Genomic DNA, 26,460 nt, shown 5'->3' with positions numbered 1-26,460 from the left:
GCGCATAAGAAATTCAGGAGTGAAAAATAATTGGCAGCACCTTCAGGTACCACCAGTACCTGATTAATGGTAGGTGATTTAAATGTCTGAAAATATACAGTAGTTTTAGTTAAATCCTATCATAAAAAGGGCTTCATTTAGGTCTCAGTTTTTTATTTACAGATCAGATTCTGCAGCCAGGGTCTGGCTACCTCTCTCCTGAGGTATCTTGGAAGGGAAAGAAAAAAAAATCACTAGCATGATTACCATGGACACAACTATTCCTTATTTATTTATTAGGCTATTAGGGTAATGAAGAAAAGCCATGCCTGCCCTGCTGTGCAGATCTCATTTCAGCAAAACTGCCTGGGCTCCTGCTGTTACCCTTGTTTGATTTTTAACCAGTAAGTGACCTGTGCTCGTGTCAGTGCGATGATTGTTACACCTCTATGTATGTGTTCAGTAAAGAAGCCCCCAAATCAAGGGCACCAGAGTGAAACCCAGATGGTTGATAGTGGGATTTGTTCTGAGCAGAATGTGTTCTTCACTCTTCTGCCCAAAGATCAGTGTTTCCTTACTTGTACTTGCTGCTTCTTTATTCTGCTTGGTATGGCTCTTACTGCTGCTGTTTCAGGGAAATATTTGGTATATTAGTATTTCATTTTTATAGATTATGCTACTTGAAGATTGTTCTCTCTTGTATTTGTTGCTACCTTGTCATAAAAAGAAACTGTATCTGTCCCAGACTCTTCTCTACCCAGAAGGTATGGCAAGGCAAGGGGAGGTTTAGCTTGCTCAAGGTTACTTGCAGATATATCTCTTGACTTCTAGAAGCTGGACCACATTGGTTCTGCTACAGGGATACACATACAGAAGAGATATATGTATCACACTGGTGTGCCTAATGAATCCTATTTCTTTTATATTCCCCTTTTTTTGTTGAGTAGGTATACTTATTATCTTCAAATAGTAGTTATTTTTAAAGATAATCCTGTTTTGTAAAGCCAATATGGATTCATAATACCATAAAAGTATATAAGTAGTGATATTTATAGAGTCAAAACACAGCAAGTGTGCCTTTTTTGGAATACATCAGATTTTTTGTAAATATAAACAGAAACACACACATACACACAAGCTCACACCTAAGCTGCCTAGAACAAGAAAGAAACAGTGCCTAATAAATTTCACATGCCCAGGAGGCTAATCTAAAAGTCAGAAAGGTAAGAATTATGTGCTCTATGTGAATATTATTTGCAGCTTCCTCTTTCTTTGATACGCAAATGATTCAAAGAGTACAAATGTAAGGATTCCTCCAAAGGAAGGTCATGTGATAAGCAGGTCTCTTCTTGTGTTTTCTGTTTGTAGGAGAGGGAAAATATTTGGAGTAGGGGGAAAAGGAGAATTCAGAGAAACTTTGAAGCATTCTGCAAATGTTGAATTACTAGTTTACTGTTTTTTGCAAAGGTTGAATCTGGGGAAAAAACCAGGAATGTTAAACCTTTGTGAAAATTACATGTCACGTTTTGAAGAGTGTGCTCTGTGTACATGGGTGCATGCGTGTGTGTGCACACACTCGGGTCACTATTGGGACATGGCAGCAGATACTGGTCATGGGACTTATTTATACTGATATGTTACTGTATACAGTGTGCTAATTAATTGATGAAACTACTACAGAATGCTTTGTCTCAATGGTATCCGGCAGCAGAGAGCTACATTGGTTAATTCTCTGTCCCTCTATGTTTCTCTGGTGTTATTTTTCAGTTTTCTGTACTTGACTTCACTGAATGCCTCTTTGGTTTTATGACAGCACAAGGCAGTTGGGGAGACCAAAACAGTGCCTTTGCTGGTATTGTTTGTTTTGAGCAAAAACTATACTATATATCTCCTAAGATGGATGAACAGTCATGGTGTTTTCTCTCTCTTCTGAGTCCTTTGCAATGAGCCAGAGAGGTTCTGCTGGTCTGATCCTGAAGTCTTCAATCCCTTCCATAATCCCATTAACTTCTGTGGAGCTATATATGTGAATAAGCATTATGGAATTAGGTTGTACAGTGTGTGTTGTTTGTGGTTCAAGTGTTAAGATAGGCTCAGCACTTTCATTGCTTGGTGTAATTTATATCAGTGAGAGGCTACCTGCAGGATTATGGAAACTGCTGCACCTTTAAGAGCTGACAAGAAGTTTTCAACAGAGAAGCTTTTTTTTTTTTTTTGTGAGATTTTTGATTTGGATTTATTCAGGGCTGGGAAATGCACTGGCAGCATGGATAAAGTTCAGTGTTCTTTGAAAATTGTTTTTACTTCAGGCCTTTGAAGTTCTCAGTCATGGGTAGGTTGTTTTAGTCTTTGCTCTTATTGTGTAAAAGAATATGCTAGGGCTTTTGCTTGCTACTTAACATTTCTGAAGTAGGAGCCTAACAAAAGCCTGAGTTTTCAACAATGCTGGATACCCAGATGTTTTCCTTCTCTTCTTCTTTTTCTTGGGTGATTGGCACTTAGTCTGTATATCTAAATAGGAATTTATGAACTTGACCTTTGACATTAGTATGATTTCAGCCTTTGCTCCTTTGCAGACTATACTGTGACCCTTCTGCATGCCACAATTTAAGCAGGTTTTGGACTGACTTAGTATTTGGATCAGTTATGGGAGAAGGTTTGGGAAGTGATGATGTCATGTCTTCACATTCAGCCAAGAGAGTGCTTACCCAAGCATGGCAGTAAAGTCAAATGTGCTACTGGAGGTGTCTTTCAAAGAAGGTGTCACACTGATGCCATACATGCTTTGGTTCTTCAGCACTTTGCAGGGTTTTTTGCATGAAAATTGATCCATGCCAAACTGCTTGGGCAGTGGTGGTCAGCCACTCTGTGATAACTCTGCCAACTAGATATAGTCATGCCTCATTCTCCTTTTTGTGTGTAGTTGCTGAGTGTTGCTAAAACAGACGTGACATGCCATCCCAGAGAGAAATGCTATTTAAATACTGGAAGAAATAATAACATCATATATGCCTTTTCATGGTCTCACTAAGATATAATGAAGCATGATTAAGTAATTTTGGATTCCTGCATCATGGATCCTGTTTGTTGGAATGTGTTTAGGAAAACAAATAGTATTAGATGAGAATAATGAGGTAGAAAAACTGGTTTGTGATGTGCTTCTCAGATCAGACACTTCATATCAGAATTTGGGTGTGTGAATGCCCATGTGTCAGTCAGTATTTTATTCTCTGTCTCTCATCCTTTGCATCTAGATATCTAATGCATATGATATAAACCTGGGTGTTTGGGTTTCTTACCCATTCACAGTAAGAGGAGGTAATATGGATTGATTTTTAGGTGAGTTTTTTCCATATCCTGTGTGAAGTCTCTCTAGCTGCAGAATTACAGTGTAGCACTAAATCTGTTTCTTATCTACAGATGTCAGCATAGGCAGGCAGCTCTACTATCACTTTCCAGCTGAAGGAAATGAGATGTGGAAAGGTAAAGCAATTTCTACAAGAAATTATCTTTTATATCCATAGCCAATCTTGTAACACTTTATTGATGTTTGCCCTCTTCAGAAACAATAAAAACTTTGAAGTGAGTGGCCTTATCTTAGACAGCAAACTGTTGCTAAAATTATTCTTTGTTAGGAAGACTTCTGAAATAATTCCACTTCCTCTTATCCTGAGAACTAAGAGAAGATTATTCGGTACTGTGACAGCTGGGGTCTTTCAGTGCCTCCATCCAAATGGGAAAACAGGAAACGGCAGCATGCATGAAAATGTAGTTTGTCTACAGATTTGATTTATAGCTTCAAAGGTCTTTCAAAGAATCAATTATTTGCGTAATATGAATGAAATACACCCCAAGACCAGAAGGCCATTCTGGTTTTGAATAAACACTGCAACACTCATTCACATAAGGAACAGCTTTCCTAGAGCAGAATGAACATAATTAGGATGAAGATGACTATTTGGAAAGGGAGGCTGATACCAGAATTTGAATTAATTTTCCTTTGTTTCCATGTCTGTATTGATCCTAACTTTTGAGAGTCAAAAGTAGTGGTTGGTCAGTTATTATTGTGAGTTTCAGCCCACTTTCCAGTGTCTACAGCATTGCCATTACAAGGGACACACCAGTGCTGCCCTTGCAGGAAGGCCAAGTCTAATGGTCCTTGCAGTGAAATGCCTTTTTATAATCATAGGCATAGTTCTTCTGGATGAAGCAGAACAAGTTAGTTGTGTGAGGCCCTAAGAGAGAAAGGCCAGATTTAGGGACTGTGCACTTGGAATTTTGCCCAGCTACGTCAACAGCAGTAATGTCATGTAAGGTAGTCTTAGCCCTCACTTAGCTCAAGCCCACAGTTTAGAAGAGCTAAGAAAAAGCAATGAGCACAGAATCTTTTTTGACATAATGTGGAATGATAGCTGTCATTATCTCAAAATACTCAGATCAATTCAGCTGAGAGTTTGTATAGCATTTATGGTAGATAGTAATATATTTACAAAAACAGTCTAGGTGAATTTATAGATATTTATCCTTTTATCATTGGTGATAATTAAGCAAGGGATAGTACTAGACTGAACTAGGTCTGCTTCCTACTCTCCATATTCTTTGTTGTGATGTTCTCTGAGATCTTTAAATACTGTGGAAAACTGTTTGCAAGCAGTTGTTCAAATAAGACATGTCTTTGCAGTGGTGGTACTTGTAACTTCCCTTTTCTGTCTAATTTTGTAGAATTTTATGGATTAAAGTGTTGGTTTTACCAATGGTTATTTTTCTGAAAACTCAGCTGAAATGTATTTGCACATGAAGTACCTCTATTCCTCATAGAAAGCCATTCTTGTGTTTTGGGGACAAGCCAGTCACAAAACACAAGCTGTACTGAGAGAATAGCCAGTCATGCAGCACTGAGCTCCACAAACACTTGTTGGATATTTAAGTGTGGTTGGCACAGAAGTTTAGTCTTCTACTAAACTTCAAGCTGAGTTTTGTATGGTCATGACAGGAGGCATCAGAGCCAGTGCTTGGCAGAGGAGAAAAACCCAGGCAGATTAATGTGCCCTGTTGGTGTCTACATTGTGCCTTAGAGGATGACCCAGGTCCTAGATGCTGGGTAACACACTGGCTCCTGGGGTCTGACATCATACTGTCCCTAGCAGAGTCTGAACTGTGTGAACTTAGGCTGCCTAAAAATGTTACAAGTCCTTGCAGGTAATACGAGACTGTGCACTATTTTCTAGTAATTCCCACCTCATCTCGCCCAACCGGAATCATCACTGCAAGGGTAGATGACTTGACTAGAGGCTGTACTGTGTAGGGTCTCCTCACAGTGTTTTCTGTGTCTAAGCTTTTCTCTGGGTCACTGAATGCTCATCCCGAGATTCCTTCCAGGAAGGGAGAGAGTTCAGTGCTCTAGGCAGTTATGAGGATGCGTCCGCTGTCTCCAGAAGCCTTAGAGAAGATCTTTGTGTGGAGTCCCCTCCATCATGTAGTGTGAGAGATACAGTATGTAGTATTCAGTATATCAACTTAGAATTGCCAGTCAAGTCTTGTGTTGCAAAGAAAATTGCAATGAATTTCTGCTTAGTGGCCTGTGCCAGTAAAATGTGTTTCGAGAAGATATCTTCTCAGAAACCTCTTGGGCACAAGTCTGCAAAATGGGGAAAGAATATATCACATATCCAAACATGTTGAGGAACAGTTAAAAGCAATACATGCCCCAGAGTTACAGCTTCTAGAGAAAAATCATTAGGTATCGCAGTTTCTCCTGATACAGTGTGACAGAAATAGTACTCTAATAACACATTTTAATAGTTGACTAGATATTTAGGTTGTTTTCTTCTCTTGAAAAGTCTGGCTGTGCTGTCAGTACAACTAGACTGAAAGCTCTTAGGCTGTTTAATTATTAAAAGAACACACTAAATATTTTACAGCTTTTTATTTTTTTATTTTAATCTTATCTATTGGTACTTATCACAATATATGCTGAGAACTTATATCACTTCCAATAAAAGATTAAAAAAGAGTGAAGGTTGTGTAAATATTTGTTTCCTCACTTTATCTTTACTTCAGTGTCTTCTCTCTTCAATACCTCTCTGAATCTTTTTTGTTCTGTAAGTAACCAAATAATAAATGTTTTTTGAAAACTTATATGTCCAGCAGATTTGTGCTCCCCTCATGTAAGATGTTATATGAATGTACAATAACTATGGGTCCATTTGTCAGAAAATTTGCTTTCGAGAAGATAAGATGTGCCAAGCAACAGTATTGTAGTGCTGTAAGACTGGGGTAGACAAACATTCATGAAGAACACATGCTTTGTGTCCTACCTTGCCGTGTTATTAGGCACCATCTCTTAGTGTATCTGTGACAGTCAGGAGTCTTTCCAGACAACTATACAAATGTACAAAAAAATCATAGAATCAGAGACTCCAAACCTGGAAATCACATTTCCTTGGGCACTGAAGATGCATTTAACATCTTGAGCATATCAGCAAAATATTGTACTTGCTATAATAACATCTAGATGTTTCAAAGACCTGTAAAAATTGTGTTGTGGTTCTCCTAAAAGTGATGCTTAGTTACACATATGGCAGTGCACATGTGTGTACACCAACAATGTATTATTATTCTTGACCTTTTTTCTATTTTATTGCCTGGATTCAAAGAACCCTGGCACCAACTAAGATCAAAGTCCTCATAAGAACAGGCCTTCTGCAAATCCACCAGAGACAGCATCAACCCAGAATACTGTTGGGCTGAGTGAGAAGACTGGACTAGGAAGAGGATGAAAAGACAGTGGGGCATTGTGCTGTTGACAACCACTCTTGCATGAGGAATGACATGGGGTCTGGTGGTCTACCACCTTTTCCTTTCCTTTGTAGCTTGGCTTTGGTCTGTGATCTGACATTATGGGGCAGTTTGCATTTGGTAGTGAGTCTTCTCTTGCCTCAGGCAGATATGAGACAAAGTTAGCAGAAAAAACTCACAGGCACTCTAACCTCTTTCCTAAGCCCATGTAGTTTTGTGAGACTTCCTCTGTGAAGACTTTGATAAACAAACACTGTTATTCAATCTGAGATATATTATCCATAGAAAAAAATGCCTGAAAGTACTCAGAAAGAAAAGAAACTTCACAACATCTTCACAAAAATATGGTTCTCTTACTGACTCTACGACGGATACTCATGATAGAAGAGATCTTCTAGCTTGGATATACCTATTAACAGTAAGCTTTTAATTAAAGTGTTCTTAAAATTTGTATTATTCATTTGTTTAGTTTACTAGGTGGTCTCCGGAACACTGTTCTATAAACATTATCAATATTTTAATCAGAAGGCTGTACTTGTTTTTTTAAAAATAGATACTTATATATATATACTTAGAAAAAGGATACAAAACCCTCAAAGAGTGTTTTCTATTACAATTCCTGGGTCACTGTACCCCATTGTATAACACATGAATATGAAGATGACAAATGACTGGCCATCAGTCTTTGTGTTTATGGTACTGAATGAGTGATTATTAGACTTAAATCATGTTGCTTATGTTTTATTTTTAATTAGCTGAGAAATGTGATGTATGTATCTTTACATGATTGTTGTGATCTTCTTTAAAAACACGAGTCTGTATCTTGGTGCTAAAACTGAACTCCAAGAGGAAGGGTTTATCAAGCAAGTAAATTAGCTGGAGATTCTTGGGTTAGAAGCAATGGAGGAACAGAAGGGAATACTGTTATTTAGCTCTGAAGGGTGGAAAGTGGAATAGACTTAGCAGTCAGACATTCCACATAAAATCACTCTGTTCAGTGCAGGAAATGAATGCAGCAGAGGTGTTCCTTCTCCCTGCAGCTGCCTTTAACTCATGGCACTCCTGCCAGTGAGTCTTTTTCCTCAATGTACATATATTGTATGGCTGTTTCTCTTTGGGTGGAATTTTGATTAAAAAGAATCCAAGTCTCTTGTTTTGCAGTCAGATTGCTGGCAGGAGTAGAAGCACCTCACATTGTCTCCTCCAAGTTCTCCCTGGGAGGGTGTTTTATAGAGTTATGTCTTAATGTGTGCATTCGTAAGATTGGGAGATGGCATCTGGAGAATCACCTGCTATGTTGTGAGGCCTCATTAAAGAGAGAACAACAACCCTTTGCCATCTCACAGCCTTCACTTTTGTTCTTTCTTTCTGTCTTTCATTGTTTTTTACTAGAACAAACAAGCTATGAGCGCACTCAGATGTGCGTGTTTGTGCCCAGTGAAAACCATCCTGTCAGGCATGCACTCGTTGTGTTGATCTGAACAAATGTTCTGCTGCTGATACTGCATTTACTAGAGCTCAGACACAGTGTGAGCTGTGGTATTTTGTGACTCATGCTTCATCAACTGTAACTGTTAGCTGTGTTCTAGCCTTTGCCAGCTCAAGAGACCCACTATTTGATCCAAGCTTGTTGGGGTTGATGGAAATAATCTCATTGCTTTGTTGAGTTGTCAGTATACGATGTTAAATAATTTCTCCCTTTTGATTTTTAAATTTAAATACATTGGCCTGGAATTAATAGACAGTGAGAGAGAATGTGGAAATGTTGCAATGGCATTGTAGTTACTTTTGAGCAACACTTGATGCTCAGTGGATGGAATAGCCCATTACTGCCATAACACAGTTGCCATGTTTCACAGCAAATGCCAAAAACTCCTTTTGAACACCACAGTGTTTGCCCTGTGATTTTCCCCACCACAGCAGAGATTCTCTGCTGTAAAGAGAGGATGTTTGCAATTTCCAGAGGCCAGCCCACAGGGAAGGTCCAGTCATGAGTGGTTCAGTGTTTCCTGGGGGTTTAGGGCTTGTACAGATTCCTCAAAAGAGAGTTGATAGTGGAGCTCTGGAGAGTGCCACAGATATTGCTTGCTGTCCAGTAAGAAAAGACGACGTGAGTATCTCTGTCTCTCTCTCCCAACAGAGAGCTGTTGGAAATTTCCCCAATCTTAACATGTTTAAATGAACATTTTAGTTTACTTGCTGGCTGTCACTGGAACTGGAGTTTTCTTTTTTATTACGTGTGACATTTCTCCTTCTTTTTGTCATTGTCTTGCTGCCTTCTTGGATGAAGTATTGTGTCGTGTTGTTTGGTTTTTTATTTTTAAAAACAATATAATCTAATTTACAGAATCTAGTTTTCATAAAGGTTTTAAGTTCAGCCCTGTGAAATCCTGTGACTAATTCATGATATGTCCTTGTTCTATTATTGAAGCTTACAAGCTGTTGACTAAGATATATGAGGGATGTTTCATAGATAGGTTCATTTCTTTTACAGGAAAACTAAAATTTTATGACAAAGGATTTCATGCCTGTCTGTCGTAAATTTTATGCCTATACTAGTATTTTTCAGTACAGTAGCAGCACAAGGCCATGAGGTACCCCACCCTTGTGATGAAGATTGGAGAAGTCTGTAGGAATTTCAGGCCAATCACAGGTTTTAAGAACCCATGTGCTCTAGTACATTCCCTGCTACATGAGCTAAAGCAAAGTCACTGTTAGTGGATACTGGCTGAATGGTCAGCAGTTGGATCCCATATAACTTATATAAGTCAATTTGGTAAAGCTTTTTGGAGTGAAATCTAGTTGTTGAATTAAAAATAATCACCCGTAATGATTTTATATAGACTTGTGGCCTTCAAAAATATCACGCTGCTTCTCTGGCACATCAGCTAAGACTACAATTCAGTCACCTGGCAACAGAAGTAATTTGTGAGTCCTGTGTACAAGGACACCTCAGAGCCTCTGTTTGCCTCATAGCACTGAGTGACAGGAAATCCTCACTGCTTGAGCTGCTGGATGTCACAGACCTCCTTATCTTAGGTGACTTGTTCATACTGAACTAGCCTTTGGTTGACAGTTAGCTTCTCAGGCAAAACTTAATCCTGTGAAAAGACTGCTTTATATGGCATCTTGCCAAGCCATGGTCTGTCCTTCTATTAATTCAGATTTAATTAATTAATTCTGTTTGTAATGGTTTAGTAAACTAAGGCCAAGTCTGAATTTTGTATTTGGGAAGGCTACCACTGAAATGAAGACCATTTTGCCCGAATAAAGAGCATTGGGATCACTACCTTTCATTATTAAGGCTCTATTCAAAGTGAGTCACCCTCAAGTTCCTTCCTCTTGTCATCACATAGGTGCAGACAGAACGATACAAATTTACCTCCTGCAAGCTGGTGACTACATACAGGGTGGATGCAGGGGAAAAGCATTCACCACTAAGCTTAACTGTGCCTGTCTCAGCAACCATCCTTGCCTCCCTGCCATGTTATGCCCACGTTCCAGTTGACACATGCTTTGGAACAGGGCTCTGCGAAGCACCTGTCACACCTCTTGATGTGTGTCTAATAGGGGAGGTTTCTATTTTCAGCTCTGTTACTGATGTAGTAGAGTCAAGTGTAAATTACACAGCGTTCTTTTATACTTCCACTCTCCTATCTCCAGCCTGCTACTGTACAGTAGGAATCTTAGTTTATTTGTGCTAGTGCTCAAGGTGATTTTAGGGCATGCAACTAATATGTAAATTAATATGAAAACATAAATTATGCAGGAAAGTATGTTGATGGCTCAGTGCAAGGCAGTCCCTGATTAGGTGCATGCTGATTGTGATACTATCCATGGCCAAGTAGTTGGTGAACTCATAAGAGAAAATGTGAGCAAGAGATCTGGTTGTCTTTATGTGGCATTTTGCAAATGTAGACTGATATTAGCTCTGGCAATATCCCCTCATTTTGGGTATGCCGTAGAGTCCCAGTTCCAAGCATCTGTTCTAATCTACTCCAGAAGCATCTGTGCTCCCTGTAGTGAGTACAGGAACTTTCACCACGTGTGGTTTATGGGAGTGACTTTTGAGTCATTGTGAGTGTAAAGTACAATAGAGCTGTGAGACGCTATCTTTGTGGGAAAAAAAAGTCATTGCTGGAGTTGATTTAATCATCTTCCCTACCATAAGCTTCCACTCTAAATACTAGAACTTTCTACATTTTCTTTTGTTTGGTTAGTGTTTTGTACAAGTCTGCTAGTCACAAGATTTTAAGAGGCAGTGTATGTTATCTTTCAATTCTATTTTGCTTTCCCCTCCGTGAAATGTTGAGGTAAACACTTTTCTAGCCTCTGAGTGGTTGTGGACCATATGTTCCTGTAAAAGCTGTAATTTCCCACTGAAGGCTTCTGTTTCCATTAAGCCATTCTGGATGTGTGGTACGTGCTGCAACACACACTGACTTGAAGAGCTGCACTGTAACCCAGCTGGGTACAGTGCTGATGCCTGATGCTGAGACCTGAACCCAAAGCATAGCTGAACTATTTGGAGCCCAACCTGATGCCAGATCTGAGTGTGAGTGAGAAAAATTTCTTTTTTAGTTGTATGCAACATGTGCAAAAAGTGTCCTTGTGTGGTCAAGAGACTGTTGTTTATGCTCACAGAACAATGATAACACAGGGAGACTCTGAGGGAGATAGACAGTGTAATAGAGGAGCAGCTATTCAATCACTAATCACACAGAATTCAGTTCACTGGATACTGCAGGCATTAAAACAACTAAGATAAGACTGTCACTTTCCCCAAACCATTCTATACTGCAAACACTCACCTTACATGTGAAGGTGTAAGTTCTTCACCTTACATGTGACGGTAAAGTTAACAAGTGCCTTGGATCTTTCCAAGGTCCCTAATGGTTCCTATAGAAGAACCACTGTTTCCTGAATTTCAGGCTGAATGTTGCTGAACTCACTCAGAATACCACAGCATTCACATCCTCAGGTGTGAATTATATACTCAAACCCTCTTAAAGAGCTCATGTAAGTTTACTTCCTTTTTATTAGAATTAATAAGGATGACCAGCTTAAAGTGTATTTGTATCCATTGTTTTGCACCTGTCTCTTTTTTTTTTTTTAAGAGCAAACTCTGAATCAAGCAGGGATGTGGACATGGCAGAATGAACTGTTAATTTTTGTTGTGACAGTTGCTGGCCTAGCGTGTATCATAGGTATGGGCCTGTGTTGAGAGAAGGGCTCTGCACAGAGTTCACTGTGACTATGAAAAAGGGGTGAGCAGTCTCCCTGCTGGGAGTTGGGCTCTTGTGCCTGGTGGTCCCAAGTGTGGACCAGGAGACTCTTGTGCTCTGTGCTCTTCCAACCAGAATAAGAGGACAGAATGATAAATCGTGTGGTTTCTTCTTATTTCACTGTAGCTTTCTCTGGTTACTCTGAACGATTAGTTATCCCAACTCCATGTACTATAGAAAGCATCTACATAACTAGTACTTGGCCAACTTGTGGATGCCCAAATTAGGAAACCTGGAAGCACAAGAGTAAAGGAGCACAAGGAAACAGAAAACAAATACAGTTAGCTGAAGGAAGAAGAGATTCAGCACACATACTCCTGTCAGCTGGATTCACAAGCAACTGTTTTCCTTCCCTAATCTAAAAAAACCTTTCTATGGTTTAATTTTTTTAATCCAAAGCAATTCTGCTTGCTGTGCAGATCTTATTATAACTTCCTTTCCTGCCACTTTAATATTTCATAAGAAAATATAATTTTGTATCTAAAAATTGTGTTTCTGATATGCTTGCAGAGCAGCTAACTGCCTTGCTAGATGGTTGTCCACAAACAGAGGGTTGTTAATTTCTGTAACCCCCTGATATTTAGTGGATGTGCTAAGTGTATGAAATATTTAATGTCCTTCTGGGGACTTCTGCAAGCTATCATTAAGGAATCTATAAAAGATAAAAAAGTATGCTTATGATTTATTATGGGGGTTTTTTTCCCCTGCTCTAAATAAAAAAGGCCCAAAGAGTCCCTCTGTTTTGTACCTCTGGTTTTCTTCTATATGAGAAAAGCATGTCTTGTTTCCTTTTATTTTCCTTTTTTTTTTTTTTAAAAATAATTTATTCTGGAGTATATGTATAATTGATGATCTGGTAGAATTATCTCAGGAATATTATAAGAATGAAAACCGACTAACTGTCCAGGAAAGAAATGTTTTTATTTTGATGGCTTAAAAGTTTAAACCAAACAAACAAAACTCCCAATCTTTTGAACACCTGAACAAACATTTGGGGGAAAAGTTGTTGTTTGCCAGAATGTAACAGCTTGCTCAGGTAGATGGCTGAAGAAGCTTCAAGTCTATGTCTAAGACATCTAAGGACACCACAGAATAAGACAAGTGATATTTTAAATGAAAAGAACAAGTGACCAAAGAAAAAAATCTAAGCACCTCTCTCTCTTGGTTTAAACAGTTTTCAGGCCTTTAGAGAAAAAAAAAATAAAAAAGAGGGCACAGAACTGAAAAGGTCATCCTTTATTTATTTTACCGTGGAAGGCAATGTTATATATATTAGTCTGATAAGCAAGATATTGACTAATATCTTGAACATATCTTTTTGTATGACATTAACCAGGCAGCCACTGTTTGCTAGAAGTAAAAAATCTCCAACTTGCAACTTTTTTTTCCCTCAGCAGTTGAACAGATAACTTTGCAATTTCTGTGCCATAGAACATGGAGGCATTTAGAAAACATCTTTTTTTACTGCTGTTCATGATTAGTAATTACTCTAGCTTCAGGGAATGATTCCATTTCTTTGAGCAGGAGGCTTTTGTTTTTCATTTTATCAGGCCCTAATCATGCCACTGTTTCTTGCTGTATAAAAGCTGACTTTGATAGAGGGTCAGCATTTATATGAGTGTGTGACTGGGAGTGAGAGAGGTGCACAGAGCTGAAGTGGAAGGAAGGGCTGAGAATGCTGCTAGGCAGAATCTGTCTGGCAGTTCAGACCAGGATTGTCCTCCCTTCCTGGGAAGCAAGGTAAGTCATAAAGTCATGTCCTTCAGTTCCAGACAGAAAACAAACTCTAGACTCCTGCTTCTTTCTTGTTTAACTCTGTGTATCTGGTTGACACTATATATGTCTGTATGTAATGTCTTCTGGGAAATGTTTTTCAGTTGCCTCAACAAAGCTAGCCAATTTAATTGCTTTGATTCCTTGAGAAGCTTAAGAGAGGTATAAAAAAAATTAGATTTTATTCCTGAACTATTTAATAACCCAGAAAGTGTTTTCCATTAGATGTTTTTGGGGATTCTGAGGTGTTCTACTAGTGCTGGTTTTTGATTGATTTGTATGTCTATATACTCAGTGCTCTGCAGTATGAATGTTAACTGTTTTCACTGTGAGAATTATTCCAAGTCCTCTGCTGCCTTTGGAGTAGCTATTGGAGTGTACTGGAAAGCATTCTCTCCTTGTTTAGGGATTTGTGATTTTGGAGCAAGAACATGTGCCTGCTATCCTTGCTGAATAACTACAAATTACATAAGTACTGTGTCATTAGTGAAGCCACAGGTAACTCACATTTTGTTTCCATAGCTGAGAAGGTTGTGCAACCTTACTGCAATAAGGTGCTCCTTTGCACAAACTGGTGGTTTATAAATACCATGGGGAATATGTCTCTCAAGTGCTACTTTATGAGAAAGAGAACAACCATGAGAAGATATTGAGGAGAATGTAAAATACAAGAGGAGAATCATGAGTCTTTACAGCCTCAGGTCTTCCTCATGTTGCTTCTGTCTTTAGGAAATGGATGAGGGGGTGATGCTTTTTTTTCTGTACTGGTTTACTTTATTCAGGCTTAAGTTCCAGGGAAGATTAGAAGTAGAGTTTTGATCTAGATTTGAGCAAACTGCTGTCACTAGAGCTGCATGTGATTACTCCAGGGCAGCCTTTGAGATCTGTGGTTCTGATGGACACTGACACTAAACTGGGAAAGATAACCTTGCAAAGTTAATCTAAAAGAACAGTAATGCCTTCTCTGTGTGAAATTCATCATACCAGCATGCCCTGAACAAGCCCTGTGGTGTGTACCATGTTGTTGGGGTGCTATCAAAGCTGGTATCTAGAAAACTGTCTTTGTAGGCACTTCAGGATAGGCCAGAATTCCAGATCCTCTTGTTAAGAACTGTAGGAATAGCAGAAGAGTACTGCGGGTTTAGTTCAGTTGGCCCTTCTTGGCCTTAACAGCCATCATCATAATGAATTTGGAATGATCACTAATATGTATTTTCCATAGAGTACAGTGACTGTCCATTTTCTCTGAGGGAAAATGCCGTCACTTATTTTTAGCTCCTGCCTCAAGGAACCTCAGTATTCTACACAGAAATCAAATTTTTTTCTTCCTATTTCTGAGCCAACTCAGAGCAGCAAAAACCCCATCGTTGTGTCTGGACAGAGTTCACATTCTGATTGTTGTCACTGATTTTCTAGTGCAAGTTTAGGTGATGCTGCATGAAGCTCCCATGAAAAGACCTGCATGGAGTATGGAGAGGCTCAGTCACAATAATTACATCCCAGTAGCTGCACTGCTGTAATTGTAATTGCAGTATGTAATTAAGGTGATATGGAGCTGCATTACTCACATGTGCCTTTTTTTATTAGAAATGTATGATTGTATTTAAATTCTCAGGTGACCTAATCCAGTATAGTCACTAATGCCTGCAACTGAGGCAAAAGTGCCAATGTAATCATAAAAGCCTTTACACTTGGTTCAGTGAACCTGACATCATTTCACTCTAACTTGTCTCTCAAGCTAATCCAACTGTACTAGAATTTAAATTCAGCACTTTGTTTATATATTGTCATGGTTTCTGTCTGGAACATTAGGCGCTGGTCTTTTTATTTCCTCTCCTGAGAAGCATGATGGTGAGCAGTAAAGAGCTCAGTGGCAGTAAGAAATTGTTTAATGACAGACAAAAGCACATACAAAAGTTTTGTGATTTTCATATGTGGATATCTCTACAGCTGATCCTCCCCCTCTCCTGGAACAGTATCTGAGCAACATGAGTGCTCTCAGAATTCCTTTTTGTCTTCCTCTTCTTTCACTAGTAAGGTCTGAACCAGAATCTCTCAGCTGAGCATCCTTTAAGGTTATATATATGTGGTATCTTAAAACTAAGATACAATTTGGACGGCTCAGGCTCAGATTGAAATTATTTAGTTATTGATGTTTTTCAGGTACTTAGTCATCTGAAGTACTTCATAAATAATTTTAAATATTATCTTGTTTCTCCTTTCCAACCTCCCTCTTAACCTTCTTTCAAAGGAAAAGTTAAGATTTTTTTTCATTACAATACCAAGGTGTCCTAGCCCAGAATGACTTGCACCACAAAAACCTTAATTCAGTGCAAATCCTAACACCAAGTAGTGCTCTGAATGGCTGTTATGAGGTGCAAAATCATCCATTAAAGTTCTCCCATAATGATAAAACTGTGTGTCAGACCCACGCTGGCCGGGGCCCATGATTGCAATTTCTATCTCCAGATGTTCTGTGTGAAATTTGTCCTTTAAATTATTACAGTTGTGTTTCCTCATCCAGATTTAAAGTTGAATTTCCCTGCTTCTGTAATTTATTTGGTGGTGCTGCTGCTATTCTGAAATTTTATCTGAAGTAAAACTTAGCAACAGTTTCTTGCTGGGTTTTGCTGTTGTCCTGGCTAAACCTAGGCATTCCATTTTTCCTAGACACTTGTCTATCCTGCTCTAGCATATAACCATCTGCTTATTTTTCTCTTTCATCACTCCTGTACTGATTTCTTTTTCTGACAGGCTTTTCAGTCTCTTAGCAATTATTCTGATGCATCTGAGATTCAGGTTATTGATGAACAGATCCTGCTAGCCATTTCCATGCATTCAGGTACTGGGATTTGGCATAAAATGTCCCCATGCTGCCTATCAGACACATTCTGATGGGCTGTGTGTGTTGTGTGGTGTAGTCTCATGTGCATTTCATAGGTGGCAATAGAGAGAGCATGTTGTCTGATGCTTAGAGAAAGGAGCTCTGAATCAGTGTTTGGTTCTGATACCAGCTCTGTCAGAGTCTGACTGCCACACTGGGCAAATTTCTTCATTCTTCTACCTCAGGTTCAGGAACAAGAACTGCTGTGGCAGGCGGGTGATGCAGGCAATGACTGTCAGACTGAGGCTTCTCAGTTCCACGGTGTTGTTTCCCTGACTTGCCTGGGCTGGCTGGCACCCCTTGCTTACCCTGTGCTCCTGTTGATGTCTGCCCACCACTTCACACCTTCGTTAATTCACGTGTGAAATGGGGAGGAATGATCATCACACCAAATCCACCCCTGCACGTGTAACCTGAGTTGAAACATGCTTTGATCAGTGCTTGTGATGTGCTGTGAATCTTCAGCCATGAGATGCTGCATCAGGACACTATAAAGAGAGAGATGTGTCTGAGTCCTGGGAAGGGATCAGGTATAGGGAACAGGCCTTGCCAAGGTCTGTGTTTCAGGTGGCTTTGCAACACTTTCCATTTGGTAACTTTTGTTCTTCAGTTTCTACATAAGTCCACATTAGGCTTTATTTACAAGCCTTCAGAACTCCTTGTGAAGTGGAACTAAAAGATGAAAGTGTTATTTACAATTTGTTTGTCTGCTGATCAACCTTTTTCTCTTGCTTCTCCCCCCTGCTCCCAAATAACATGAGAATGGTTCTACACAGTGCACCAGGAAGTTGTGAGGGTTAATGACTCATCCCACTGTGCTCTGAACGTTACAGAGTGTTTGAAAGGGAGTTTTGTCTCTAAATACAGATTCTGAATTTCTGATCTAAGCTGAAGGATTCGAGCAGGTTTTTTGAAAAGCATCCATCTGCATCTAACTCATGCATTGCTAGAGCTTCATGTGACCATTGTTGCAAAATTTATTGGAGAAGCAGTGGGATGACTCCTGCCACCAGTTAAGTTGTTTGAACAGTAAGAAAGGGCAAAGCTTACACTGTTTTCAAATGAGTAGGGCCAAAATTCTGCCCGTTGACTTGGGCCTACTTTTGTTTGGTGAAATTGCAAATAGATTATGAAAATGTTTGTTGTGAAAGATAAATTAGTAGGCATTGTTGCATTTGAGACTTTTCCTTTTTAAGTAGAAACAATATAGAGAACTTAATTAAGCACAGAATAAATCTCAGTTTTGTTGCACTGATTGTATAAAACTAGGCTGCTCTGCTCTACATTTGCCTTTAAACTGTTTATATTACTTAAAATGTCATTCCAGAGGAGAGTTTGGCTTAGGACTGCAGTGAAAGCCATTTTATTCCATGTATGGACCTGGTCTTTCAAAGCTATTTTAGTGAGTAGCTAGAAAATATTTTTTAGTGAGGCATGATTTCATTTGTGCTTATGTGCATTGGCCAGTTTAATGAGGGAGCTACACTGTTTTGCAATTCTTTTCTGCATTGTTCCATGGAAAAGACAGGAATTTTCAGGTGCAGGCTGGGGTTATGTTTTTTTAAAACACTTTTTTTAGAACCACATCTTGAAATCACTGTGTTCTCAGTTTAGTTACTGAGCAGAGAAACCCTTCTATGCCTAGAAGAGGCTCCATTAAAAAAATTACATTCCTTGTTGTTGTTAATCAACATTCCCTTTGACAGAACTAAGCCATTTTTAAACCATTGCAGCCACTGATTTCAGCTTTCACAACTCAGCCTTCAGAAAAGCATCGATTTCTCTTGTTAGAGCACAGTGGCAGGTGGGTGAAGAAGATCCCCTGGTTCTGCAGTGGAATCTAAAGTCTTTCTTTCAGCTTTGATCCTTGGGACTGTATTGTGGCAGTTCTGTAGAAACCCAGCGTAAGGATATGCTGCTCTGGGCATGGCAGCTGGATATTTGCTCCCAGGACAGCTTCCCTTAGGGTGGATCCCCAAAGAGTGGTAAGGAAAGTATATATGCTTGACTGTATTTTTATTTTGACACTATTCCATGCTAAGGAAATAATTTTGAGTCTTTTTTTTTTTGAGGAACTATTTGGTGTTTGTTCAGAATCCTCCCTAGTAATAATTGAGATGATGTGGTCTTTTAATTTGGAGAAAATGTTATAAAAATGGTGATTATATATTTTTATGCTGGATATAATCAGAAATAGTAGTCTTTTATGCTATTGAATACTCCTTTGAAAGTGCAGAACCTCTAAGTAGCAAATGGTCATTCTAATATGGCTGCCTAGTTTTCTCCATATATATTCTAGAAAGTTCCTTATTCCTCTTTCATGGGATTTGTCTCTGGAATTAAAGGGCAAATTGCACCTCTGACAAGACATGCAGCCTTTGTGTTCAGACTGCTTTGTACTGACTGCTGACATTCATTGTTGTAATCTTTATACTTTAAGTGACCTGGAGTCAGATTTTTGAAGGTATTTATTTGCTTAAGAGCCATTAGACTAAATGGGATTTCAGAATTGCCTAAGTAAATTAGAGTCCTAATTCACACTGCAGATCTAATTAGGAGACTTCATGTGTCTTTAGGTGTCTAAATATCTTTGTATAGCTGCCTGCTGGATACTAGGAACTAGCCTGAAAGCATCCCCAAAGACCACAAAACAATAGTCAAAACACAGCAGTTTTTGGTAGACTTTTGAAATTAGTAATTCAATTCAAATTACTGAAGAAGAGGCAAAAGGCTTTGAATTTGTTATTGATCTTTGTGTTTCAAAGTACTGTGAGTGAGTACTTGAGTGAGATCATGTTATAGAGCTGGGCTGAGTGGATGTGGGGCTGATAGAACATGTGTATAACCAGTGCCACTTCCAGCCCCAGCTGGGCTCAGTCTGGAGCTATTTCATGCTTCTTCTACTGATAGGAATAAAGATTTACAAGAGACATTAGCAACTGTCAGAGAAATCCATGGTTGATATCTCATCAGCTTGAAGCTTAGTGTCTCCTCAAAATACTACCATTCCTTGGATTACTTTTGCTCAGTTTGGAGTTCTTGCAAGTTTGTCTTTCAGGCACGTGTTCAGTTGACAGTCCTTTAAGAAATTCTGTTTGTTTTCAATGAAATGTCTTGAAAATTTTTTAAGATTATTCCTTGAACTTACTACTTGGCTTCATCTTTCTCCTAGCAGAGAAATGAGAAAACATGCAGAAACTTAATAAGTTGCAGAATTGGGTAAGTCCTGAATACGTCGTCTTCAGAAATTCAGCTGTGAAGCAATGTGATTTTTGGATATTTTTATATTTAGATGTTTGGAGGCATTTAGATGTATGATGATTATCAGTTTTGTGTATCTCAGAGAATCGTCACTAAGTTCTTAATAGTCAATTGAGAAGGTTCTTGCACAAAGAGAAGTTTCCTTTCAAGCATGTGGCTAAACTGAGCTAAACTGTAAGTTCATCTGTTCTTGACTTTGCTGTTATGTCCACTTATATCAGAATTAAAACTCAGATTATGTGGGTCAAGAATCTTATGACCTACTTGGGATATCACTTTGGGCAATATTCAGTGTTGGTGGTGTAAGAGCCAGGCTTTTCTTGAATTTTAGTAGTGTAAAGTGCTTATTGTGATCTTGAGCTAAAATGGCATAGTAGTCCCAGCACCAGAGTTGGGCATATGTAAGAGGCAGTCTGAGTAATGTCATTTGTCTCAAGGCTGCTGATCTCTCTCAGATTGATGTGTGGACCATTCAACAAGGCAGTTTAAAGTGAGCAGTGAATTCCAAGGGGAAAATTTTGAATGGTCTACCTGGGTCTTATATATTCTAGCATCACACAGTGGCCATGTTTTTCATTCTCTGTTAAGACTTCTTTGAAGATGAATGCAAAACAATTCCTCAGAAACACTGTTCAGAGGTGTTTTTCTTTATTTACTTTTAAATGTCAAATATTTGGTTTTCCCTGTAACCCTTGGAAATTATTACATTGTCAGATACACCTGGAATTTACTGGATGCTGAAGAACACTTATCATTAGAAGTGTTAAAGGTAGAGAAGTCAGAGGAACCTTTACTAACATACAACAATGTCATGCTAGAGTAGCTCTCAGTAATAAAGAGTGGCTCTATATTCCCCAGGGCTGGACCACATGGTAGAGCTTTGTGTATTTGTCTTTGAGCTGTTGGATGAAGTCTTTTAATCTGAAGCAGCAGAAATTCGTGTTTCTAAGTTAAAGTGGTTTGTATGGGAATGATATTCCTAGCACATTCTTTTATTGGGACAAAGAAGGATAATCAGTAGCAAAACACAAGAAAAAATTGTTGGTTAGGGACAGTGGTGCTGAGAGAAGCAAACCATGTTATAAAATTTAAGCCCCAAATTCCAAAGAGCTATTTTGTCTCAAAAGCTAAATTTGAAATGCCAGGACAAATTCCCTTGTTTATTTTACTGGGAATTTCACAGATGCTGAAAGGCATGAGATTCTTAATAACAGTTGGGTTCCCAAATACCTGGGACCTCTCTCTGAATATCATGAGTAGAAAAAGTCAATAATGCTTTTTTGAGAATGTACGACATGGAGAGGACAAAACACCTGTTTTTGAGCAGTCGTTAGTAAAAGGCTGTAAAACAGCTGGGGAAATATTCTGTATTCATAGTTATAATGGCTTGCTGCTGTCACTTGAAAATGCTGAAGCTCTGTAGTAAGCTGTTAAATTGTAGTCCAATAATATCCCCTTTAAAGTTTTTCACTCCAGGTTTTTGAATATGCCTGCTTTCTTTTTTGCTACAATAGGCAGTTTTGTTTTGTGCTGGCTTGCATACCAAGTACAGTTAGTTAATGAATATTTAATTTCTGTTAATGCAGAGGCTCTCGTTATGTAGGAAAATATATTGTACAAGAAAAGCCTCAGAGTCATTCTCACACTAGAAATGAAAGTTTGAATATTTATTGTAAGTCCGCTTCTGGAAAGTTTGCTAGTTTATTCTTGTTTAAATAATCTTTGAAATGGCTTGATGTGGAAGCTCCATGTTTACTGCATTTTTATTGTGACTGTTATGAGGCAAAGGGGTGCTAGATTATTGAGCACACTAATGGAGAAGGATCAAATATAATGGAAAGGATTGTGATGACTGATTCCTAGGCTTCAAGTCTTTGAAGCAGTGTTTTTAGGTGCTACAATACATTCCAGCCTTCTTGCTGTCTAGATACATGTGGAGGCAGGAGAGGAACCAAGTGTTAAAGGCTTATAAATAAATATTAGCAGAAAATAAGATTGTACAGTATGTGATGCAAGTACAGGTGGATGAAGGGTAAACAAACTCAAACCTTTAGAAATATGGAAGTACATCTTTAATGCCTAAATCCTCAAATGAATGGATCCTTCAAGGTGATTTCTCTTCTGTGTGAACAAAAGGTTGTGCTGTGGTCTGACTAGTCTGGTACACTGTGTAACAGGCATCAGGTTGCCTGTGGGTAGGGATCTTGAATTAGTCCAAAGTCCTCACAAATAAGATATTCAGTGCTCAGACAAACAAGTATTTTGGTAAATGACATTGCAGCTTGAGAACAAAATAGCTCCTGTGTGTGTCTGCTGGGTTAGGTGATATGTGCAGTGTAACAATCTCTCCATTTGATAGCATGCTTTGAGTGTTTTAAATATTATGTTTATTTGTCGGTCAGGTATTATGCTTTCCTATTGAGAGCTCAAATGATTCACTGACAGTAGAAATTCATCTATTAAAATCTACCTTGAACTTTTTTTTTTCATTAAACATGAACTAAAATTATTTGCTGGGGAATCAGAATAAAAAGCCTTTTAGATTTAAAACATTGAAACCAAAATTGCTTTTCACACAAGATCCTTTGCAATGCCATTCTCTTTTGAGCACTTTTTGTAGCACTATTCCCAGAGAGATGAATTCACTAACAAGAGATAGGGACTGTAAGATAAGAGTCTAAAACCTGATCAGATATCTCAATGTGAGCTGTGGGAAATGTGTGTATCATGGAAAAAACAGCTTTTAAAAAGAACACCACAACCAAAAAAAACCCCAAGCCCTATTGTTGTGAAGATCTGTGGATATTATTCTTTGTGTAGTGCCAAGAACAAGATCCAGACTCAGGAAGTGGTATTTAGTTTTATTTGTTATCTTAGAGTTTAAAGTCCATGATCTCTTGTCTGTAGAGACAAAGTCAAAGGAAAAGAGTAAAATTTTCTCAGTAGCTGACAGACTCCCCCAAGAACAGTTTTCCCCCGGTCACTTAATGTAACTGCTCTATGACTGCTAAAAGCGAAATGATAAACTCTTTTACTGCAGCCTGGATATCTGCAAAGGGTGGTGAGGGATGAAAGGATGTTGTATCTCCTATTTCCATACAGCTACATTTGATGGATGTAGCACCTCATAGTTAGGAAGAAAGGAGACAATATTTTATTACACTATTTGTATTACAGTAGTGCTGGTAGGAGACAGTTAGGACCACAGCCTCCATTTCTCAGGCTCTAAACAAAAGCAAATTTGGTTCTTGCCCCAAAAAGCTTACATTTCAAACAAATGCTATAGTGCAAAACCATTGTTTTATCTACCTAATTGAAGAATCATATAATGAAGTGTAAGCTTGAGAAGAAGTGGAATGCAATTTTCATTTAGCCTAAAACAATACTGTGTAATTCTTCCTTATGACATTATTGAGTGGTTTCCCATGCTCTCAAACTGTAACAGTGGCTGCAACTGAATGTCTGTTTATCTGGTTATGCCTCAGACCTCTCCAATTCATTTATTCTCATTTTATTGGACATCTACATCCTGCATCTAAGTTTATCTACATGTCAACCATTCACAGCAAAGTTGTTGTTAAAGTAAGATGTTGTATGAATTCGGCAGTACTAACTCAGCAATGGAAGCTGGGTGTATTGTGGGTTTGCAAAGAAAAAAAAAGAAAAACCTCAACCCCAGACCTCCTCAAGCAGTTTGATTTGGAAGTCTTTCCTCACCTTGTTATCATGGTCCAAACGTGCAGTGTACATGAGCATACATGTAACAGTGTGTGCAGAGCCACAGGACAGATAAAATTGTGAGTTGAAATGTGGTTGTGCTGTTAGAATCAATTTTGCACTGCATTTCTTGGTGTCTCATTATGGGAAGAGCATTTAATTCCAGTCATGCATCAGATCTCTTTGACTTACACCTACCATGGAATATACATAAGTAAAACAAAATATCTTCAGGCATCAGAGCTCAGAGAACTTTTTCAGCAAATGTAACATTCCAGATACTTGGTGCAACAGTATACACTGAAATAAATAATGTCAGGGGATACACAGAGGAGGTATTTTTAATATTTTAAGTTCGTGCAGCAAACCACATTGCCTTCAACAGGTTTCTTGGCAAATCACCAAACCTCTGCGATGATTTAAATAAAGATGAAAAATATTTTGTCAGAATGGCAGAACTGTAATGTCCTCAGGGGTCTGGAAAAGCATATAAATGCTGTTTAACATTGTGTTTTGTTGTACTGTTACAGTAGCTTCTTCGTTGTCATTAAAATTTGGTTTTATCTACTTAGCAAAATGCTAAACATGTTTCCATAGGGAATATGTTGTCCTTCTAACATCAAAAAAGCTTGTTTAGGATTTTTTTTTGGTGTTGTTTTCTTTTTTTTAATGGCACAGACAAGTCATTTGTGGTTTACATCCTGTGAAGGGCTGAAGCCTTTTAATTTGAAATATTGAACAGTAAATGTCTCTTTTATTCAGATCATCCGAAAGTAAAACATAGGAAATTCTAACTCTGATGGACTCTTGCCAAACAAGACATAAAAGCCAAGCTTGAAAAAACAAAAAAAAGCCCAAATTGCCCAAATTTCACCCCAGTTTGAGTAAGCCCCAAACATGACTTTCAAGAATGAACATTCTCAAGCAGTGCATTAAAATGAGAAATATTCTGATGATCAGAGCTCATAATTTTAAACCTATAGATACTGTGTGACACTTAGACGATATTGATGCACAATAAAGTACATTACTCTTTGGTTCCAGTGACTGTGAGGTGTGGGAAGAATTCCAGTGCATTATTTCTAGCAAGCCACATATTCTCTGAAATTGAAATGTGCTTCAGAGATAGCTCAACTTTGACAAAATGCAGATGGGATCCTGTCAACCAAACACATTTCCCATGTGCCTGTCTGGATCCTTGGTTGTTGATTTGCTGAAATACTTCGTCCCAGAGTCACTGTCCTGGGGAGATGCTGAGTGAACTGCCTCTGGGCTGCAGGTTCCACACTTTCAGAATCCACAGCTTGCCCTAAACAAGTGCTCTGCACCCTTTTGTGAAGAGTGGACAAAGATTTGATACACCTTCATTCTAAGGAAGAGGAAAAAATAACTAAAGATGGAAAAATTCCCCACACTTAAAAATTAGCCTTTTTGTGCACTGTTCTAGAGCACTGTGTTGCCAAGTAGACCAGCTATAATGGAATCAATCATGTTGCAAAATGGAACCACCTTTTTTACACTTGAAAGCTGGCTCCAGGTGCCCATGTGGGTGTGATGATAAGGGTTTGGGTGGTGGTACGAACTGTAACTAAATTAGAAGCTCTCTTCCTGTGTTCTTCAGCTATAAAAATAGGGAATTTGTTATATGCCTTGGTTCAGTCATAAAATGGAGCATGTGGGCACAGTTGGGGAAGGCTTTTATTTTCTTAGCTTCTAAACTAAAAAATGGTAAACTTAACCCTTTTTTAATTATTGTATTTCTTATTTAGCTGTAACATAGCATGGCAAAACCAGGAAGCATCCATAGTAATTGATGGCCTTATCTACAGTAGTGTTTCCCTTCCTTCCATAAGCTGCACTATGCACGCAGTGAGAAGAGATACCTACTGGTATTTGAATTGGTGCCTGGTGTCCTCTCACTGTCACCGTGCCTGGATTGTTTGGTAGTCCCAGCTGGTGCCCATGGGCCACTAGGGTTAATAGGGATGCAGGCACAGCTGGTCTGGGTCAAATCCCTGCATGCTTTAGTTTGTTAAAATTTCCGATGGCCTCCAGTATGTGATAGAAAGGATATAGCAGTTGAAAGGTATCTTTCATTATCATAGACTAATTAGGGCTGTCCTGACTTCCTGAGGGAATATGTAGCGATACCCAGTAGTTACAGAAGATTTAAACCAGGCAGGAATTATGAGGCCATGGAGGAGAAAATGCTTATTTCTGGTCCTGTGTTCTTTAGCTCCTTCTTCTATCTCAGTGAACGGTAACCTGGATGAAAAACAACACGGAGCGGAGGAAATTAAAAAACATTCTCTGTTCTTTGGAGCCTGTATACTTAGCCCCTAAAGGAGACTGGCAATGTTTTCTTTCTCACTATGGAAATGTGATTACATGGTAGCCTTGCTTTTTCGAATTTGGAGATTTTTTTCCTCCTCCTCTCCTTTTTTATTTCTCACTTGCGTTGCTGAGTCTGGTGCTATTTTGCCTGCATCTCTAGAGTGAAAACAGGTTTTGTGTTCATGAGCTTCTAATCAGAAGTGATGACAAGTCCTTGATTGGGGCACCATTGCCCTTGTCCTCATGAAAATATTTTATCCTTTCTGATATCATTGGACATGCAACTGCAATAAAGGCCAGTTTCTGCCACTGATTATGTGTAGAAGTTGATGCCTGTTATCTTTGTGCAGGAACACCTCACAGTGACATCTGTAGTTGTACTGAACATGGTTTCCTCCATTTCATGGGAATAAAATGATGCTTGTGCAT

At 38.7% G+C, this 26,460-nt stretch overlaps 1 protein-coding gene across 1 annotated transcript in view; it reads left to right on the top strand.

Moving 5' to 3' along the window:
• SORBS1 (sorbin and SH3 domain containing 1) overlaps window positions 1–26,460 on the top strand; it is a 167,213-nt gene that overhangs the window by 822 nt on the left and 139,931 nt on the right. The gene's annotated exons all lie outside the window — the stretch shown is intronic.

The sequence above is a fragment of the Manacus candei genome, unplaced genomic scaffold, assembly GCF_025592945.1.
Source record: "Manacus candei isolate 608988 ecotype Guabito, Panama unplaced genomic scaffold, ASM2559294v1 h1tg000050l, whole genome shotgun sequence".
NCBI lineage: Eukaryota > Metazoa > Chordata > Aves > Passeriformes > Pipridae > Manacus > Manacus candei.
The sequence above is the reverse complement of the archived record's forward strand: the minus strand, read 5'-3'. Positions and strand labels throughout refer to the sequence as shown.